Here is a 6,000-nt window from a genome sequence, read left to right as displayed (position 1 = left end):
TGGCCTCATGATGTGTTGAACACATCAGCCCTTTTCTGATACTAACAGATAGCTTATGGTTGTTATATGTGTGATAACGTGTGAGGGAGAAAACCCACACAGAGAGAAAATATGTCCTTGATAAGAAAATGTTTTTACTTTACATGGATACACTTCTGTGTGTGTGTGTGTGTGTGTGTGTGTGTGTGTGTGTGTGTGTGTGTGTGTGTGTGTGTGTGTGTGTGTGTGTGTGTGTGTGTGTGTGTGTGTGTGTGTGTGTGTGTGTGTGTGTGTGTGTGTGTGTGTGGTGGAGTATGGTGGCAGTGGCAGTGAGAGGTACCTCCTGTTGCTTCTTCTGCTGTTTGACAGTTTGTGTATGTGTTTGTGCATGCGTAGGAACAAAAGGTCACAAAGCTGACTTTGTGGTCACACATGAGTCCCTCCGAGGTTCTATCTAACAAAGCGGTGAAAAATGAAAAACGCTCGTAGCCACCTACACAACACACAAGAGATAAACACTTGTACTCCCCCTCGCTGATCTCTTATGCTCTCTCTGCCTCGGCTGATGAGAGAGTTGTTATTATTGGCGGAGGGCCGGCTCCTAACTCCCAGTAGAAGCCAGATGATTGTTTTTGCTGCCTGGGGTCCAGACCCTACCTCTCCAGCTCCTCTTACTGGAACTGTGGACCTTTGCACAGGGTTCCTGCCGAGAGTTGGATATAAAAAGCCCGAGCCAGATGAAACTGTGCCCGTAATAGAGATTTTAACATCATTTAAAATAAATTGTCCTTTTACTTGCTCTTAGTTACAGCAGCATTGGGGTGTATGAAAATAGCAGTGGTGGGAAAAGACATAGGCACATGCACTCAAGTACTGTACTGAATAGCAACTTTAGAGTACTTGTGCTTTGAGTTTTTCTATTTTCTGCTACTTTATACTTTTCCATGAATACATGTAATGTTAGTCACTAGATTATCTGCAGATTAACAGCTCCCCAGTGGGTATTATAATTACATTTACTTTTTACATTTAGTATTACTCACCAAAATGGATTCCCAGAGGCTTGAAAAACATGTTTGTCAATATTTTACTCCCACATGAAGACTAGAAGTTTGATGTCCACGTTTACTTGCTAGCTGTCTAACATCTTGCTAGCAACAAAATGCTGTATTTCCCAGGCCCTGTTTGAAGCTGGCATCAACATGTGTCTTGTGATCAGTTCACAGGTGAATAGCATAATGCCAGGTGTGTACCGGCGTACTGAAAGATGTTCAATTGGGATCGGATCACAAGAGATGCATGTTAATGCCAGCTCAGAACCGTAGTTAAAGTTACCGCCACCTGTGGATCAGTGGATTACATTGTTACTTATTAGACGCAGAGAGGGTGAAACAGTTTGTGGGAGTACGGATCGTCATATACAGTATGTGTGTCGTAGCGAACATGAACAAACCAAGCGGGACTTACAGGTGAAAACATTACTCTATAGCGCTAGCAAAACAACTGCTTTGTTCTAAATGAAACAGGCCAATGGTGCATAAACTACAAAACAATCTACTCTTAATCTTTCCATTAGTCTGAGCACTCTTCTTATCAATATTAAACTGGTAAATTGACCTTGAATAGATTGTCATTCTCAAATTTGAAACAAAAATGTATAATAAGTGCTAAAAGTGATCAGAGGAATGGAAACGTTTTCGTGAGCAGACTTGATCATGCGATTTGGAAGACTGTGTGAAATGTCGAAAAGCTCTACAGCAAGTAAGCATCCCTTGAGTGGGTATTCTTATGTCAACAGCTGTTCAACACAGATGAGAAGGACTTGTATAACGCAAGTATATAAAGCGGTTAAAATCACTTCATGACAATAAATTCTACTTGATACTTTAGGGACATTTTGTAAATCATGCTTCCAAACGTTTACTAAAGCAAGATTTTGAATGCATGTCGTTTGCTTATGTAACTTAAATAAAGGACCTGAATATTTCATCCACCCTAAGAAATAGGGCTTCCATATCGTTCCCACAATCTTTCATGCTTACTCCGTGGTGCTAATTCAGTACATTTCTCCTCTATTAAGTGTAATCTTTTCATCGATGCAATGAAGCTTGCGCCACATTACGATTTAAAACACACACACACACACACACCCACCTGTCACACACATGTGTATTTTTAGCGGCCGGGCTGAGCAGCTGTTAGTCATTACTCATATCAGTGTGTGCTCCTCCTCTCCATCTCCGACCCAGTGTTATTCTTTCTGAGCCACGGGAGCTCCAGTCACTGTAGGACTGGGCTGGCCTAACCTTGGCAGGCTGTTTTTCCTGCCGCTGCGGTTGAAACAACTCATTTGAAATGCTTGTCTAGCTTAATCATTTCCCAAACTCATTGTGCCCGGAATTATTCATCATATACAAAATAAAGGGAAAGGTTACTGAGGGCCTGTTGATGAATTATTCCTTGTTCTCCACTTTGCTGTTTATAGATGTTGCCACAGTGGAATGCGAGAGAAGAGTGGGTGTTTTTGTTTGGCACAAAAAAGATTAACCCATCATCTTCTTCCCTCCACACTAAGTATCAAGACGCAGAGGTGAGGGTGAAATCGAATGCTCTGTGCAGTGTGAAAACATGTTTAGCAAACCATTGAGACTCTCTTAATTGACCCATGCAGAGTATCGGAGATCAAGTCAAGGTCGCTCCACCCCAAAAGGCAAAAAGGAGCTTTATTACCCTTAATTAAGATGGCATTAATGACTTCCCTCTGGGCCTGGACATAAACATCCCGTTAGTGTTTTACAGAGTGCAATTACCCTGGTGGTGCGATTACCTCAGACCGGAGCCTCTGCTGGCTTCCTCCAGCAGTAAAAGCTGGCCAGGAAGACATCAGCTTGTTTAGTTTAAATCCGCAGATCAGGATAACGAGGAAGAAGAGAGGGGCACGCAGAGTAAAGAGGACGTTTTACAGTAACTCTACTGAGCAACTCCTCTGATTAAATGTAGAGGCCAAGAACAAAAGGCTTTAGGCGAAAGGTCACTGCACACAAGTCAGCAATCACAAGACAAACCCTGAAGATTTCTGCATGGAGCTGCTATCCGAAGTGAATCTGATGATCTTTTATTTGTGCAGTCAGATAAGCATCAGGCATGGCTCCGGTATAAAAAAACAAGACGCTTCAGGGAGGCAGTGGCATTCAAATCCAAACCACCAACATCACATATTGCTAATCCACCTCGAGAGCAAGTTTGTCAGTGATCACCTCACAGGGAAAACAAACCCTACAGCAGAATATATAGTACTTTCTGCACATTGATTGTAATTGACTTCAATAATGAGCATGTTCCATTCTCCCCTAAAGATTTTGGAATGTTATCAGCAGTAATTCTAAAGAAAGGGTAAAGCCCTTTATAAACTCGCCAAGTTGACTTGAAGCAGAAAAGGTATACAAGGTACTCGTTGCATAATATGAGTGCAATCACAACCTGTCAGGGTTGGGGAAAAATAGGACCCAAATGCAAAATGAGGAGGGACGCAGGTTTCAAAATGGAACAAAAGGCGAGCTTTATTCACAAAAGCTGACAAAACAAGAATCCATGAACAGGTACAAGGCACGAGGTAGCATCCAAACAAAAAGGGACTGTGACCAACATGAAGGGAGACATGAACGACAAATAATGAACCAAAACCGAACACAGGAAGAGACAAGACTAAATACAGGGAGGGGTAATCACGAGACGAGAAACAGCCGGGCAGGGGAGGAGAAACACAAGGGCAACAGGTGAACACAATTCGACAACACACCAGGGAAACTAACGACAGGGAGGACAGAACAGCAAAATAACCCCAAAACTAGACACACAAAAACTCAAACCCTGACACAACCTCTGTATCATTTTTGGCACCAGATACCAGAACGCTCAAACTGTCGTGAATTAATTTCCAATGCTTTACCAACACAGTGCGTTCTCTAGCCGGATCATGTCCTTGGCAACCAAACAGACAAACGTCTAAACTTCATCTTGTTTGACCACATTGTGGTTTTGTGGGTTGACATTTTTTAAATCTGGGTCAAGGAAATAAAAAAATGTGGTCGCTAATCGCTATTGATAGCTTGGTTAACATGCAAGTGATGTTTCTCTCTGACCATTCAGTGCCCCTGCAGTGTTTTAACTCCATCTATTAATATAAATAATATACTGTATTAGCTCATTTGTAAACACTACTTACATTTTACCCAAAAAGGTAGACACCAGGTAATGTCGCAAACCTTTGCCAATGCAAACCAAAAGAATAATACGGTTACATGTGTGGAGTTTCCTACAGAAAGTCTTCAAGTCATAGGGGACACGAAAACACATCCTTCAGATGACAATCATAACAAAGTTACTTTTAAACGCTGGTGTCTTGCTTTGATAAGTAAACCATCACAGCTTAAGCATACGATTGAACTCTGTTTGACACTTCCTCACAGGCCTGTGGGCATTGAGGGATTGAGGTTGACTTATGGACCAGCCAGTATAAAGGTGTTTGTAGCGCTACAGCTGATAAAGAGGCTGACCGGGGGGGTAGTCAGATAGTTGTTAGCTGGAGGTTGACTGAAAGTTACTGGGGGGAGGGGGCTGTGCAGATGAAGTGCCACTCTTTGAGGGGGATTTCCAAGCGTGATCTACCCAGAGAGTTGCCAAATGTCAAGTCATTAACCCCATATTGATCATTCTGAGAAGTTCAGCCTTCAGGCATCAACACTTTGGAAAACAGTCATGCACTCCCAATAAACAGGCTTACTACTGTGCATAGAGCCATCAATGTATCACATGTAAACAAATCAGGGTGTTCGTGAACCATACATCAAAAGTGAAGGCACGTTGTAGAAAACTACACATCCTATTCCCTATGTATACTAAAGCCATTATTGCTAACATTGACGAGGTCACAGGGTGCATACTGTACAACAGAAAATACTAGTTATGTGCAGTCTCTGTGCTGATTATCGCATTCATTCAAACACAACCCTCCTTGTCCTATGCAGTAACATGAGCATGACTTGGCTCTGCAGTCTCCAGGGAATTGCTGCCATTGTAACGTACTCAAACCTCATGGGCGTGATTGAAAGCGTGAGGTTTCGGGGTGTGAGAACCACGTGAGACAAGTTGTTGAGAGGACAAAAACAGAAAGAGAGAGTGCAAGAGAAAAAGGGAGACAAGGTCTCTTGTTTCTTGCTCTCAGAGGCCCAGCTGCTGCAGCTTTCATTATTCAAATGCTGCAGCATGACACAGAATTAATACAGCCATTGGGAAACACTGCTACATGAGGGCCGGTGCTGCTCACATTCACTCGGCTTGTGCTGCCAACGCAAACAGAGTCAGATGATCTGCTGAGAAAAGTAGAGATTGGAGGACATAATGTGATAACATTCGATACGTCTTGCACATTAAATACACGGTCAGCAATTACTAGATCATGACTAGTTTAAAGCAAGATGCAAAAACTTCAACTGAACCCTACATTTGAAAGGTTTTTGTCTAATGCAAACCTGTGCTTCATGAAAATAACTTCACAAAATCTGGCTTTCACACTCATCAGGTTTTTTTTTTTTAATAAAGCCAGAGTCAAATTTCAAAAGATGAATCACATGTCAGATAGAGCTTGCTCAATGCTTGCAGTGTTCCGTGTTAACTTAATCTCCTGATTGAAATCTACATTTTTCTCCCTGTTCATATTCATCTGCACAAACTGCACTCGTCCTATCAGACATAAACAACTCCACTGTTACGACAAGACGATCCCCGTGAGGCCGACTGCTGCCTAGCTGAGGTCAATACCAAGCAGATGACCCGGGGTCACAGCGGGTGGAGGGGGGGGGGCTGTAGGCACTGAGGGCATTTCTGTCCCTACTTGTGATTTCTAATGTTTCTAATCTAGGGGGTGCGTGAGAGCAGGCGCTCGCCAACTCCCCTTCCCCCACCTGCCTTGCACTCTCCCTGGGGAAAACTTAGAGCTACACTGGGCTGGAGTGGGTGAGA

The sequence above is a fragment of the Gymnodraco acuticeps genome, unplaced genomic scaffold, assembly GCF_902827175.1.
Source record: "Gymnodraco acuticeps unplaced genomic scaffold, fGymAcu1.1, whole genome shotgun sequence".
Taxonomy (NCBI): Eukaryota; Metazoa; Chordata; class Actinopteri; order Perciformes; family Bathydraconidae; genus Gymnodraco; species Gymnodraco acuticeps.
The sequence above is the reverse complement of the archived record's forward strand: the minus strand, read 5'-3'. Positions refer to the sequence as shown.